Source organism: Panthera uncia (assembly GCF_023721935.1).
Source record: "Panthera uncia isolate 11264 chromosome A1 unlocalized genomic scaffold, Puncia_PCG_1.0 HiC_scaffold_17, whole genome shotgun sequence".
Classification (NCBI taxonomy): domain Eukaryota; kingdom Metazoa; phylum Chordata; class Mammalia; order Carnivora; family Felidae; genus Panthera; species Panthera uncia.
Window position 1 is genome coordinate 41291105 of NW_026057577.1, and position 16856 is coordinate 41307960.

Consider the following 16856-nt stretch of genomic DNA (forward strand, 5'->3'; position numbering starts at 1 on the left):
GTTAATTAATTAATTTTTAATGTTTATTTTGATTTTTTAAAATGTATTTATTTTGGGAGAGACAGAAAGCACAGTGGGGGAGGAGCAGAGAGAGAGGGAGAGAGAGAATCCCAAGTAGGCTCTGTACTGTCAGCCTGGAGCAGACATGGAGCTCAAACTCACAAACTGTGAGATCATGACCTGCGCTGAAGTCTGACACTTAATCAACTGAGCCACCCAGATGCCCCTATTTATTTATTTTGAGAGAGAGAGAGAGAGAGACAGAAAGCACATGCACGAGCCAGGGAGGGGCAGAGAGAGGGAGAGAGAGAATCCTAAGCAGGCTCTGTGCTGACAGCAGAGAGCCTGACATGGGGCTCTAATTCACAAACTGTGAGATGATGACATAAGCCAAAGTCAAGAGTTGGAGGCTTAACTGACTGAGCTACCCAGGTGCCCCCATTTTTTTTTTGGTGGGGGGAGGGGCAGAGAGAATCCCAAGCAAGCTCTGCACTGTCAGCACAGAGCCCAACACCGGATTTGATCCTGCAAACTGCGAGATCATGATTTGAACTGAAACCAAGAGTCAGACACTTAACTGAGCCACACAGGCACCCCAAGGAAGATGCATTTTGACAGGCATTTAGTCATCCTTAGGCACCCTGAACTTTGAGAACCCCTGGACTGGACTGTCTACATGAATTGCAGCAAGACACATGATACAGAGCCAGTCTCTTGAGTGCTTAATATTAAGCTTAACTTCTTTTTTACCTAAAACAGCTGTCTCTTACTCCATTTTACATATTATTATTATCCAATTACAATAGCTTTTGTCCAATTTTAAATCATTATCGTTGAGGATTTGTCACAGGTGCCACATGTTGACATGTTGTGAGGGAGAGCGGGTTGATAGAAAAGTTCCAGAGAGTACTTTGACATAGTAGAGAGTGTTGTTCCGTACCTGGTTCATTAAGTTCATATCTCATCTGTCAAAAAATTTTTACAACTATTTTTTCAGAACTTTGAACTAAATTCTCTGGTATGTTCTGAAACAAAGACAGGACACCTGGAGCTTCCTAATGAATACTTTCTATCTTCTATAATCTAGCCACTGATTAATTGGTACTATGATCTGAACTTGTGTACTAGATGGGCTGGGAACAAAATACCAGTTAAAAATTGCAGAGATATTTATGAGTACACTAAAGGAATATAATTATTTTTCTGGAGACGATAACCATTATCATGATGTAGCATACAGTAATGTTTTGCAATCACCAGCAAGTATTAATGTGATGTTTAACATCTTCCACCTTGGAAGATGATTCAAGTCACAAGAAAAATAATGAAAGATCTTAACTTAAAAGAGATCTTTTAAAGATATCTCTCTCCTTAGCAGACTCAAATACATATTACAAAATAATTCTAGTAGTACTTGCTATGTTGGGAGGAAAAAAGCAAGTTCTGTCTTCTAGAGTGTACAAGAGAACATTGTAATAAAGATGTTTTTGAAGTAAACAATGAAGAAAATGGGCATTACAGACTTAAAATGGATTTTCTTTGTCTCTTCTGAAATTATTGAAACAAGAACTAGCAAGAAGGAATTTATTATGCATGCTTCATAAAACGGCACCATGTATCAGAAAATCAATGTGAGAATTAGCTAAGTGCTAGAAACCTCCATTACCAGAAGAAGCTATGCTGACAATTCATCTTGTCCACCTTTTCTTTTTTCTTTTTAAATTTTTTAGAGTTTATTTATTTTTGAGAGAGAAAGAGAGAGAGACAGAGCTTGAGCGGGGCAGGGACAGAAAGACAAGGAGAAACAGTCTGAAGCAGGCTCCAGGCTCCGAGCTGTCAGCACAGAGCCTGAGTGGGGCTCAAACTCACGAACCGCGAGATCATGACCTAAGCCGAAGTTGGACCTACTGAGCCAGCCAGGTGCCCCTTGCCCACCTTTTCTAAACAAAACTTGACTTTACCTATTCAAAAATTCTCACTTTCTAATGGCATGATAAGTGCCAAGGTTGGTGCGGTATTTAGGAGTAAAATGTCATGATAACTACAACTTAATTTCAAAGGGTATAAATATATATAAAGTTCAGAGAAAGAAAAAACAAATACAGCAAAATATTAACTATTCCTGAATCTACAAAGAAGGTACATGGGTGTTCACTTTAGTATTCCTTCCACTTTTCTGATGTTTAAAATTTTCCATAATATAAATCTGAAGGAAAAAAAAAAAAAGAAATACACAATTTAGCCACTTAAAGTCAATGAAAATATTTAGTCACTCCAGAAACCCGTGTAATCATAGCCAAGCCTGTGAGTACAATTTAGTGTGTAATTCTGGTTTTATGACTTAGCGTGGCACTCCTCTAAAATTACAGCTGAAGAAGGAAGTGAAACCTGAAACCGCCCTACCTACTGCAATTCTTTTGATACCATGCATATTCCCCTCCAGAAGTATGACTTGTATAGTAAACGTTACAATGGCTTTCTACCTTTAGGCCCCTTGTCAAAAGATTTGTCCTCTTTCTGTGATTGACTAGCAACTGAATTGTCATAGTGTGGAGATCAAAATGAGAAGCAGCTGCAGAGAACCGGTTTTACATAAGTCTTCAAACCAGTGGGGATGTAAAATAGGAAAAGGTTCCTAAATAGACTTGAATAAAATTTTTATTTATCAAAATAAGTGACAACGTGGATTTATTCATGGAGTGAAATCATTGAATCGGAATTTTCCCCTGGAAGGGTCACAGATGTTTAAATATTGCATATGTTTATATTTTTAATATGTTATGTATATTTCCGTGTCAGGAACTTGAAGTAACTAGTTCATCTCAGATTCCCTTTTTGTCTCTCTGTGTCATCATCCTTCTTCTGCAGACCCCACTACTTCTGTCTCAGCCTTTCATACTTGCAGGGGGCCTCTGGGCAAAGAACCGCATGTCATCTGCAGAATGAGGAGGGCTAAAGCGCCTCCCAGCCCTCCTGGATCGCATAGCAGTTCAGCTGCATTTTCTTTGCCAGCAAATTGTCTTGTTTACTTTCCTCACCCCCTGAGAACCCACTGGCCTCGGGATCTCTTCAATCAATACTTTAAATGGCCCCTTTCCTGAAAGACGAACAATGAGATTTTAACTCTATGTCTCGCTGTCCTTCGTTCTCTCCTTCCTTTTTCCTACCAGCTTTCATTTCTGTAAGTCCAACAAATGATGAGTTTATGAGTTTCTAATATTAGCCCTTAGGCTGCCTGACCTATTAACCCTTTCACAGCTGGCTTCCCTCTGCACCTGCTAGACCATTATAGTTCTAAACTCCATGGAAACCAAAAGATTCTTAAAGCAAGCTTAGTAAAGGCCCGTTTCCATTCTCCTAGAAATGCAAGTTCATGGCAGGTGATGTGTCTAATGGGGTTAGCTGGGCCTAGTTAAATTCTCTACTGGACCTCTCAGGTATAACCACATGACTTCCCAGTTACTAAATATTTCCGTGTACGTCATCATGCACATATAGTTCCAGATGCAAAGTTAAAGTTATGACTAGACAAACACAGAAACACCTGCGCATAGTTTTCTAAAGCACCTTCAAGATGACAGGTATTGTGTATGCTCATCTGCCGCTATTATTAGAAGCACTTCATACTGACTAAGCTGGTATTGAGGATGAAGTGGATTAAGACTTACAGAGCCCGAATGGTAAACACATGACACAGGGCTTTGGGGGCAGGCTCCATGGTGTGCAGTTTTGTTCAGCACACACCTCAAATGCTCAGTAGTGAAGCCTGCATTCAGGGCACTTTCTAAGCAGCAGAGAGGCAATCCAAATGTTTAAATGACTCATCTAAACTGACCTTCCACCACAGCCCAACTAATCTCAGGGGATGGTCAAACTGACAGCACAATGCCAAGGTAAAAAGCACTGGAGGGGAAGCAAGGGAACCACAGATGCCCACCAATTAAGCAGATGAATCACCATGTCCCTCCATGCCTGTTTCCCCTGAAGTTCAAGGACAAGAACACCTGACTCATCTGGAGTCAGGTAAGGTTGTTTGGAGCACTGCAGATAATGCTGACCACTTGGGTCACTTAGTGACCATGCTTGAAACATGGAGTGATGCTGAAGGGCAAGCACAAATGGGATGCCAAATGACAGCAGACACTCTGAACACCTGGGTGGCTCAGTTGGTTAAGCATCTGACTTTGGCTCAGGTCATGATCTCACAGTTCGTGAGTTTGAGTCCTGCATTAGGCTCTGTGCTGACAGCTCAGAGCCTGGAGCCTGCTTCAGATTCTGTGTCTCCCTCTCTCTCTCTCTCCCCCTCCCCCACTCATGCTCTGTCTCTCTCTCCTTTAAAAATAAGTAAAAACATTAAAAAAAATTTCATTTTTGAGAAAGAGAGAGAGTGCAGGTGTACATGAGCAGGGGAGGAGCAGAGAGGGAGACAGAGGATCCAAAGCAGGCTCTGCACTGACATCAGCGAGCCCAGTGCTGGGTTTGAACTCACAAACCATGAGATCATGACCTGAGCCAAAGTCAGATGCTTAACAGACTGAGCCACCCAGATGCCCCAACACAAATGTTCTTACATGATGATCTAATTAGTAACTAGAGAACCATTAGATAGAAAACTCAGCATAGCTGTGACGTGACTGCCACTCAAGGAGAATCCTAGAAGTGGGGGCAGTGAGAGAGCAGGAGCCTTTGACAAATGTGTGCTTGAGATGGTAATCTTTTAAGAACTACATCTGTTCAGAGGGTGAGAGGGCAAACAAATAGGTATGGAAGATTCCACCACCTTCCAGCAGAGACATTTGGTGGAAAACTACTTGAACTGGGCCGGGAGTGGTGCACATCTACCAGCCACTCTCTGTAGATCTGACTTGTGGACCCTACCATCCCCCAAGTGAAGAGAGAGCAGCATGAGGGCAAAGACACACCCAAGTAAGACCGCTGAATGAATCTTGCTTCTTTAGAGGATACATAGGATAATCAATAGATAGTAAAATGAAGCCGGTGGAAAAATACCAAAAACAAGAGAAGGGGCAACATCCTCAGACTCAGATAATCAGTAGGAATCCGGGGGAGGGAGGGTGGATGGTGGTTAAAGTTTGGGAAATTTTTCCTGCTCAAAAGAATGCAAAGTAACTGACCTCTTTGAAACAAATTCAGAAGAGCATAGGATAGATGGAGATGGAAAGACAATGGGATGAAAAGAAAAGGGAGGTAGGTGAAATGACTGAAAAAGCAGAACTGAAATCCATGATACAGACAACGAAGAACAGAATTGGCAATGTGGTGTCACCTTCCTGGACGACAGGTTAGCAACATGTATCAATATCCTTAACTATGAACATGGCCTCTGACCCAACAATTGTATTTCTAAAACATTTAATCCAAGGAAATAGTAAATTTGCGAAATTTTGCAAATTTGCAAAAATATAACTACAGGATGTTACTGAGGGATTCTTTTTAAATATTTTTTAAGTTTCTTTATTTATTTTGAGAGAGAGACACAGTGAACAGGAGGGGGCAGAGAGAGATGGAGAGAGAGAATCCCAAGCATGTTCTGTGCTATCATCACAGATCCCGACACAGGGCCCAAACTCACAAACCATGGGATCATAACCTGAGCTGAAATCAAGAGTCAGATGTTTAACTGACCAAGCCACCCAGGTGCCCCTGAGGGCTTTTTTATAGTAGAAAAATAAGTTTTCACCAATGGGGAATTACTGAAATAAATTATGGTATCACTATATCATAATATTAAAATGAATATAGCATTAATAATATTAAACATAATAATATCAATATTTATTTAGCACAGTTATTTATTTAATACATGTTACATTATTATATTATGCTATATATATTATATATTATTGTTATAAATGCCACAAATAGGTGCATATATATCATATATACACTCTATATACCATATATGCTATGTATTATATTATGCTAAAAATAAAGTTTACAAAATAATACACAGAGTAAAACGTTAGGTTATTTTTTAAAAAAACATACATTTGTGAGCACTGTGTTGGTCTCTGTGCTGATAGCTCAGAGCCAGGAGCCTGTTTCGGGTTCTGTGTCTTCCTCTCTCTGCCCCTCCCCTGCTCATGCTCGGTCTCTCTCTCAAAAATAAAATAAAAAAAAAAACATTAAAAAATTTGTTTCATAAAATAAATTAAATTAAATTAAAAAGAAAGAAAAGAAGTCTGGAAAGATTGTATTATCAACTTTGGCTGCATAACAAACCATTCTGAAACTTAGTGGCTTAAAATAACCATTTCTTTAGTTCATGATTTTGCAGAAAGACAATTTGGGCTGGGTTCATATGGGCAGTTTATCTGGACTCAAGCTTTGTCATGCATCTGTGGTCAGCAGCCTAGTGGCTGGACACTGAATGGTTTAGGACAGCATCAGCTAGGACAGCTCATCTCTGTTCTTCCTGGTCTCTCATTCTAAGGGAACCTGGGCTTGATCACATAGTGCTCCCCATGGTTCTGAAAGCAAGAGTGAATCCTGAACCGATACCTGGCTTGTAGTTCTGCTGCGTTTTACTGGCCAAAGTAAATCACAAGACCAGCTCATATTCGAGAGGAGGGAAAAGAGACTCTCTCTCTCTCTCTCTCTTTTTTTTGTAATGTTTATTTATTTTGAAAGAGAGAGAGAGAGAGAGAGAGAGTAGGAAAGAGGCAGACAGAGAAGGAGAGAGAGAATCCCAAACAGGCTCTGAGCTGTCAGCACAGAACCTGCTGTGGGGCTTGAACTCATGAACCGTGAGATCATGTCTTGAGGCAAAATCAATAATTGACCACCTTGAGGTGCTGGGAAAACTGGACACTGACATGCGGAAAAATCAACCTGGACCACTTTCTTACACCATACACAAAAATAAACTCAAAGTGGATGAAAGACCTCAATGTAAGACAGGAAGCCATCAAAATCCTCGAAGTGAAAGCAGGCAAAAACGTCTTTCATCTTGCCTGCAGCAACTTCTTACTCAACACGTGTCTGGAGGCAAGGGAAACAAAAGCAAAATGAACTACTGAGACCTCATCAACATAAAAAGCTTCACCACAGCGAAGGAAACAATCTTCAAAACTAAAAGGCAACCAACAGAATGGGAGAAGGTATTTGCAAATGACATATCAGATAAAGGGTTAGTATCCAAAATCTATAAAGAACTTATCAAACTCAACACCCAAAAAACAAATAATCAAGTGAAGAAATGGGCAAAAGACATGAATAGACACTTCTCCAAAGAAGACATCCAGATGGCCAACTGACACATGAAAAAATGCTCAACATCACTCATCATCAGGGAAATACAAATCAAAACCACAATGAGATACCACCTTACACCTGTCAGAATGGCTAACAGTAACAACTCAGGCAACAACAGATGTTGGCTAGGATGCAGAGAAAAAGGATCTCTTTTGCATTGTTGATGGGAATGCAAGCTGGTGCAGCCACTCTGGAAAACAGTATGGAGGTTCCTCAAAAAACTAAAAATAGAACTACTTTATGACCCAGAAATTGCACTACTAGGCATTTATCCACGTGATACAGGTGTGCTGTTTTGAAGGGACACATGTACCCCCATGTTCATAGCAGCACTATCAACAATAGCCAAAGTATGGAAAGAGCCCAAATGTCCATCGATGGATGAATGGATAAAGAAAATGTGGTATATATTTACACTGGAGTATTACTCGGCAATCAAAAAGAATGAAATCTTGCCATTTGCAACTACGTGGATGGAATTGGAGGGTAGTATGCTAAGTGAAATTAGTTAGAGAAAGACAAAAATCATATGACTTCACTCATATGAGGACTTTAAGAGACAAAACAGATGAAGGGAAGGGAAGGGAAACAAAAATAATATAAAAACAGGGAGGGGGACAGAACAAAATAGATTCATAAATGTGGAGAACAAACTGAGGGTTATTGGAGGGGTTGTGGGAGGGGGGATGGGCTAAATGGGTAAGGGGCACTAAGGAATCTACTCCTGAAAGCATTGTTTCACTATATGCTAACTAATTTGGATGTAAATTTTAAAAAAGAAAAAAGAAAATTAAAAGAAAAAAGAATTGACCACTTTGCTGATTGAGCCACCCAGGTGCCCCATCTCTATCTCTTGATATAACGAGGTGCCAGACCATACTGCAAGCACATGTGGATACAGGGAGGGGGATAATTGTGGTAATTTTTGCATACAATCCACCATAAGCATGTACTAGCATGTTAGTAGTACATGTTTAGAACATGTAATTACAGGTGATTTTTATTTTATTCCTTATATTTTTCTATACTGACAACATCTTTTGCAATAAGCATGTATTACTTTTGTCACTGAAATCAAGTTGCTACCTCCATCTTATAATTTAGCAGAGTCTTTTAATTTATTTTGAAAGAGAGAGAGAAAGAGCAGGGCAGGAGCAGAGAGAGGGGGGATAGAGGACTCAAAGAAGGCTCTGAGACAGACTCTGTGCTGACAGCAGAGGGCCGATGTAGGGCTCAAACTCATGAACCATGAGATCATGACCTGAGCCAAAGGTGGATGCTTAACCGATTGAGCCATCCAGGTGTCCCTCACAAAAAGTTTTAATGGCATTGCAAACTGACCCTGGTATAACCTTGAGTTAAAAGGATGATAGAAAAATTAAAAGTATATGCAAAATATATCCTAAAACATAAAATGCATGGAGAAAGGTCTAGAAGGAATTATCAAAATGTTAATAATGGTACTGTTTAGGTGTGGGGTTATGGATATTTTTCTATTTTATTAACCTTCCTAAATTTTCTCTAATTAAAAAAAATTACTTTGATAATTAGAAAAGAAAGCATAAAAACTGGTAAATGAAACAGGTTTTTAAAATGACATTTAAAAGACTATGATGGGGCACCTGGGTGGCTCAATCGTTTAAGCGTCTGATTTCAGCTCAGGTCACCATCTCGTGGTTCATGGGTTCCAGCCCTGTATTGGGCTCTGTGCTGAGCACGAAGCCTGGAGCCTGCTTCAGATTCTGTCTCCCTCTCTCTACCCCTCCCCCACTCATGTTTTCTCTCTCTCTCTCTTTCTCTCTCTCTCTCTTTCTCTCTCTCTCTCTTTCAAATATAAATGGACATTAAAAAAAAATTAAAAGAAGGCTATGAGGTGCCTGGGTGGCTTAGTTGGTTGAGCATCTGAGTCTTGATTTCAGCTTTCAGGCTCAGTGGTCAGCACAGAGCTTGCTTAAGATTCTCTTTGTCCTTCTTCCTCCACCCTCTCTAAAATAAAACATTAAAAAAAGAAGAAGAAGAAGAAGAAGAAGAAGAAGAAGAAGAAGAAGAAGAAGACGGCTAAGCATTAATGTCTAAAAGACATCCTGGAACCAACAGTAACAGTGTGCCATACACTGAGAATGATTAACTTGGTTCCCTGCACTTGAAATCTAATGATAAGAAAATCATTTTTGCTGGAAAACAATGATGAATTTGTCTACTTGTACAAAAGCATTCAGAAAAATGTAGTGCAAGCTCCCCATTTTCCAACACAATTTAGTAAAACCCCTATATTTTGGAGTTGCTGGACACTGCCCAGCTGCTATGAAAGCTTCTGCTATATTGGTTTCTTATATCTACATCCAACTGATTGGGACTCCAAATGCAGGAGTGATAGATTGATATGCTCTAACCTCCAACAGCAAGGCCAGGTGAGTGTGAGAAGAGGGGCTCCTGGGACACAAATAGGAGACACTCCTTGTTCAGGCCAGCCTGCACTTGCACCACCCTCGGAATGAATGTATCAACCTAGACCTGGCTGTGCCTTAGAGAACTAATCTCACTCTTCTTTACCAGAATACAAATACTCTCCAGCTATGCCTCTCGTGGTAGGGGTACTGACAGTGTCTTAGCCTAGGTTCCCCCCAAAAACCGTCTGAAGCCACTGGTATATGCCTGGGTGCTTTACTAGGGAATTCACTCCCAGGGAGCAGAAGTGAGCCTCAAATGCAGTGAGGCAGAGAAGGAGAAAGAACCAACAAGAAGAAGATCTAGCAAGATGACTTATGTGATAACTCAAAACCATGAGATTGTGCCCCTAGAAGCCACATAAATGGCATCTCAGCATCATCCTGGGAGAGAAAGGGGGAAAGGGGAAAGAATTTACCCACAGGTTCCCATCTTTCATTGGCCAAATTCCTCCCTAAGAGGCATTAATTCCACCACATTGCCAGGGTACACTTGAGCAGTACTGCTCTTTAGATCCAGACAAGAACCTCTGCCCTTGTCTTGATGCTCTAGACTTGCCCTGCACACCACAAACCCTGCATACCATAAACACACACACATACACAAATATCAGAGAGCATGTTAGCCATTGGGGATCCTACCATCAGCCTTGGCACAGCACAAACTTTAACCCTAAACATCTGCTACTGTGCAGACCGCGGGGGAATCTTTATTCACATGGCTTGCCCTATATCCTCAAAACAAAAGGCAACTGTGTCAAAATGCCATGAAAATTTGTGGTTTATTCCACTGTTGATATTGGAGGCCAACACCTTTTTGGAGTTCAGGGCGGATCTGAGAAACAGAAGTGCTTAGGTTAGAAAAAGATAAATTTGTTAACTTGTCAAATTCTTCTCAGAAAGCAGGAAGGCAACAGATCCTTCCACAGAGAAGTATTTCCCAACAGGGCCAAGGATTCTTGTTTTTCTTTTGTGTTCCAGTTGATGGCTCTGGAGGAGTGCTTGCTTCAGCAGCACCTATAGTAAAATTGATGGCTTTGGAGGAACTGACAAATGGATGCTGTAGTCACAACAGTTGCATATGGTGGTAGAGGAACACTTAAAACATCAAACAAGCTATTTTACTCTTAAGTTTGTATTGTCTCTCAGATACTAAACGACCTTCTGCTCTGAGGCGGAATCTCTACCTTCTGCCAATAGAGAATGCGAGAGGAGGCCACGAGGCCAAAGAAGGGGGGCTTGCTTCTCCTTCCTGTTTGCTGGGTGTCCCTGTTAATATCACCTCCACAACAGTCCTGCAGCTTAGCAGCGACACCTGGTTTGTATCCAGCTTTTTGCGGTGGTCCCAGATCCAGTATCACAGCATCTACTAGCCAGGCAGGTTTTCCTGTTCAAAGGTGTCTGCCCCAGTTCTGCAGTGCCCTCCTGAAAATTTCTGGTTTCGTCTTTCTTTTCCCACCTCTAGGCATGGGAGCTTCTACTGATACTATCTTCAATGTCACCTTCCTGATCCCTTTTCGGTGGTTTAGTTCTCTGATACCTGTTTGGCCAATTCCTTAAGTTTTTGTTGTGAAATCAACTGGTGTGATTTGTTTTTTCCTAACTGGCCCTGACACAATAGATCTGAATGAAGCATAACAATTCTTTACAGGGCAACGAGATGGACAGTGAGTGCAGGAATTTAATTAAACTGCCAAAAACTAAAGTACAATTTTATTTGAATACTTTGAGTATAAATTTTTTCTTTTTAATTTTTTTGTTTATTTCTGAGAGAGAGAGAGAGTCAGAGACAGAGCGTGAGATAGGGAAGGGCAGGGAGAAAGAGAGACACACAGAATCCAAAGCAGGCTCCAGGCTCTGAGCTGTCTGTACAGAGCCTGTCATGTGGCTCAAACCTACAAACGGTGAGATCATGACCTGAGCTGAAGTTGGAGGCTTAACCGAATGAGCCACCCAGGCCCCCCTAAATTTTTTACATTGATGAATTATGATATATATTGGGCCTTTTAGTTATAATAAATAATCTTGAATATTTTAGAAGGAAAATTATCTTGTTTTTAAAACATAATGTATTGGTCAGGATTAGAGACAGAGACTTATTACAACAAATTGGCTCAAGTGATTGTTGAGTTTGGTAAGTTTGAAATCTGAAAGGATGGAAGTTCCTGGGTGGGAATTGATACTGTGATCTTGAAGCAGAATTTTTTCTTGTCCCGGAAACCTTACTTTTTTGCTCGGAAGGTCTTTCAATGGGGGCAACTGGGTAGCTCAGCTGGTTGAGCTACCAACTCTTGATTTCAGCTCAGGTCACAATATCACGGTTCAAGGGATCAAGCCCTGTCAGGCTCTGTGCCGATAGCACAAAGCCTGCTTGGGATTCTTTCTCTTTCTCAAAATAAATAAACAGACATTTAAAAAAAGAAACACCCTTCAACCAAATGGATGAGACCCACTCACGTTGTGGAGAATAATCTGTACGTAAAGCTAACCAATGATAGGTGTTAACTACATCTATACCTCCACAGCAACACCTAGATTAATGTGATTGAATAACTGAGTAGTATAGCCTAGCCAAGCAGACACATAAAATTAACCATCATTTTTATACATAAAATATATAAAATAATGTGTATAAAATACATTAAAATGTTTTATTTTTAAAATTTATATTAATTTGTATTTTTATAAATATATTTAAGGTTTGTGTTCCTTGAATATTGTTATATTTGATTTAGAAAAGAACATTACAAAAATAGAGCTTAGAAAAACTGAAAAAAAACAGACCTTCCCCCACAAAAATGTTAACCTGCTGGTTAATATTTTTCTTTCAATACACCTTTGCTGCCCCCACAGTCCCACCCCTGGCATCTGGAGATCCTGGGACATAAGTACAAATGGAGTCTACCCATATTTTCATTTTTTAAAATCTCTATTTGTTACATATTTAAAGTTGCAGAAACTTTGCTGAATTTATCATGATCATACCCAACTGAAGGCTGCTCATTTTCCTTATTTTTAAGTTTTGAAATTTTGAGCAGACCGTCTCTTTCCAAAATGGAAAATCTTGAACACCTTTGCTAAACATGCTCTAATTTGGCAATGTCCTTGAAACATGTTACAGCCAGGTGTAAAAAAATATGTTACAGCCAGGGTGTGTCAAATGGCTTTATAAAAACCTTCATAAAAACCTACTAATGTAAATGTTTTCATTTATTAATTGTTTGGGCTAATTTGGTAGACCAAATTGATGGTAGGCCAAACATGATACCTTGTTTTTAATTATTGCTGAGGTGAAGGTTTCCCAAGTGTGTATTTGAACCAACACTCTGTATTATAAGGTATAAAATTATTTATAGTTCCTGACCAAGCAATTCTATTTGTCAATTTATTCTAAAGAAATAATCCATACTAGGTATAAAAACATTTTTTCTGGAGTTAGTGTAATACTGGAAAATCAGAATGAAGTTTGATCAGTGGGGACTTACTGTTTAATTATAATAAATTTGTTTATCAAGTTTAGGCAGCCCTTGAAAATGGCTGCTATATTAAGGCTAGATGCCATCATGGGGTGGCAAGGCAGGAGGAAGGGGTAGGGAGACTCATAAGAATAGAAAGTCCAAACCAAAAAGCTCAAGATACTAATTACTTGTACACTTTGAGTACACTGAGACTTTGTTTTTTAATGCATTCAAAACACCAGAAGAAAATTCATCAGAATGCTAATGGTGGTTATATTAGGGTCATAAGACCACAGCATTTTTTTCTTCTTTAACTGCCTTAAAATTTTCTATAAAGGGGATATATAACTTTTTAATTAGAAAATTTAAAAAAATTCTATATATTCCACTAAAACTTTTGAACTCATTAAAAGTCTTCATTATTCAGAGCTAAATGAAATATTCAACTTTTCACTCCTTTTGGATCACCTTGCTTCATGATTTATTGTGACAGTAGGAAACATGGGAAGAGGACTCCATCAGGTTTTCTTTCATCACCTGCAAAACATTTTTGGGTACTGGACTGCCCTGTCCTATTGTCTTAAATATCCTGCCTATTTTCCAAAAGTTAACTTTCCAATTGGGTGCTTGGTTTAAATTCCTTCCATCTCTCAAAACTTTGCCTCAACCATGGTAGCCTCTCTCTTGTGTGGATTTGCCTCTGCTTTCATTGGGTCCTTCCCTGAAGAAGGCATCTTTTCATATACTCACCAGCCATTTGTACATCTTCTTTAGAGAAATGCCTATTTTTGAGTCCTTTGTTCATTTTTTAAATTGGGTAATTTGCCTTCTAATATTTGAATTGTAAGAGTTCCTTATCAATCTGGATACAAGTGCCTTATCAAATACATAATTCACAAGTATGTTTTTCCCATTCAATTGGTTGTCTTTTCACTTTCTTGATGATATCATCTTCAGCACAAAAGCTTTGCATTTGGATGAAATCCAATTTAGTCCAATGAAATCTGTTTTTTTCTTCCGTTGCACATATTTGGTGTTACATCTCAGAAGGCTTTGCCTAATCTAAATCCATGAAGATTTATTCCTACATTTTCTTCTAGTACATTTGTGTGCTCACTGACCAGGAAGCTCTCCAGAGCCTCCCAGACCTTATTGGGGTTTCATTACATAAGCATGGTAGATTAAATCACTGGCCATGTGATTGAACTTTATCTCTAGCCCCTGCTCCTCTCTTTGGAGGTCAGGTGCCTGAAATTTCCAACTCTTTAATAACAAGTTTGGTCTTTACGATGATCATTCAGCATCCATCCTGAGACCAGCTAGGTACCCTCCCACCCCACATTATGTCATAAGCATAACCAAGATACTCCTATCACTCAAGAAATTCCAAAGGTTGATGAAGATGTGCACCAGGACTAGAGACAAAGACCAGATATTTTGTATTATACTATAGTTATCTAGCATACTGATAATTCTGGGATATTTTGTACTTTAAAAAAATGATTTAACTTTGTTTAACCTGGTATTTCCTCAATTTACTTGAACATGAAGACCCATATTATGGACCCTACTTCTTCCCCACACATGACACCTATAAGCACACTTGGGAAACACTCTTTGGGGAACACTACTCAAACCTTTGCTTCTCTGTGCTCCAGTGCTGCATTCCCAAAGGCTTAATGGCTGAACCAACTACACATTTTGTGGGGCCAAGTACAAAACTGGAGTGTGGAGTTTCCTGTTCAACAATTACTAGAAGCAGCATTAGCAGAGCATTAAGCAAATCATGGGGCCCTTCTGAGCACAAGGTCCTTTCAGACTTACCTCTTTATCCTCACTGCCACTTCCCTAACTCAGGCTATCACTGCTCATCCAAGTCCAATTTGGCCTTCTACCAGGCACACAGCCTCTTTTATTTTTAAAAAAAATTTTTTTTCAACGTTTTTTATTTATTTTTGGGACAGAGAGAGACAGAGCATGAACGGGGGAGGGGCAGAGAGAGAGGGAGACACAGAATCGGAAACAGGCTCCAGGCTCCGAGCCATCAGCCCAGAGCCTGACGCGGGGCTCGAACTCACGGACCGCAAGATCGTGACCTGGCTGAAGTCGGACGCTTAACCGACTGCGCCACCCAGGCGCCCCGCACACAGCCTCTTTTAAAAAAAATTTTTTTTAACATTTTATTTATTTTTGAGACAGAGAGAGAGCGAGCATGAACAGGGGCGGGTCAGAGAAAGAGGGAAACACAGAATCCAAAACAGGCTCCAGGCTCTGAGCTGTCAGCACAGAGCCCGACGCGGGGCTCGAACCCACGGACTGTGAGATCATGACCCAAGCCGTAGTCAGACACTCAACCGACTGAGCCATCCAGGCGCCCCGACACACAGCCTCTTATCTCACTCCTCCACACAGGGAGCCATGATAATCATTCTAAAAATGTGGATCTCATCATGATCCTCCCCTCACCTTCCCTGCTTACAACATCTCAATGATATCCCTTGCTTTTGGAAAAAAGGTCTAATACCTTAACATGGCTTAAAGGCCCTTTCTGATGAAGTCCCTGCTTACTTGTAAAGTTTCAACTCATTACTCCCGTTTGTCTCCTGGTGGTGATTGTTTCTCTCTGTCTTTGTTTGATGTAAGATCCTCAGGGAGCGCCTGGGTGGCTCAGTCGGCTAAGCCTCCGACTTCGGCTCAGGTCATGACCTCGCGGTCCGTGAGTTCGAGCCCCTTGTCGGGCTCTCTGCTGACTGCTCAGAGCCTGGAGCCTGTTTCAGATTCTGTGTCTCCCTCTCTCTCTGACCCTCCCCTGTTCATTCTCTGTCTCTCTCTGTCTCAAAAATAAGTAAACGTTAAAAAAAAAAAATTAAAAAAAAAAAAAAGATAGGATCCTCAGGCAGAGAGCCAGACTTCATTTAAAAACAAAACAAAACAACAAAACAAAACAGGACAGGTTTCATAAGAAGGCCTCAAGGGGGGCGCCTGGGTGGCTCGATTGGTTAAGTGTCTGACTTCGGCTCAGGGCATGATCTCACGGTCCATGAGTTCGAGCCCCGCATCGGGCACTGTGCTGACCACTCAGAACCTGGAGCCTGTTTCAGATTCTGTGTCTCCCTCTCTCTCTGCCCCTCCCCTGTTGATGCTCTGTCTCTCTCTGTCTCAAAAATAAATAAAAGTTAAAAAAAAAAATTAAAAAAAAGAAAAAAAAAGAAGGCCTCAAGGGGAAAAACAGGAATAGCTTTAGAGCTGGGCCTGACCCCTCGGTGGCCGAGCACAGAAGCTGCCCATGCAGCTCATTTGCCCTCTCCTGCTGGGCCATGGGATGGGGCAGCACAGTATAGTGGCTAAAAGCAGAGTCTCTGGAACCAGACTGCCAAGATAATTAATGCTTTTCTGCCTTAGTTTCCTCCTCATCTGTAAAAATGAGAATAAAACGATCTACCTTAAACTGAGAATTAAATGAGTTAGTGTCTATAAAACACTTAGGACATTGTCTAGCAATAGGCATTATTAACAGAGTTCAGATGCACTTCTGCTTCTTCCCTCTCCTGTCAACTAACTACCAGCTATCTTTCTTGTGCTCATGCTTTCTGCCAATTTATGGCTTTGGATTATTCATGGCTTCCACGGTCTTATGGCACCTGCATATTGTTCCTCTCTGTGTGAGTTTGGCTTC

General features: G+C 40.5%; 1 long non-coding RNA gene across 6 annotated transcripts in view; it reads right to left on the reverse strand.

Moving 5' to 3' along the window:
* Positions 1-16856, reverse strand: part of LOC125935649 (uncharacterized) — a 121230-nt gene that overhangs the window by 25201 nt on the left and 79173 nt on the right. The window lies entirely within an intron of this gene.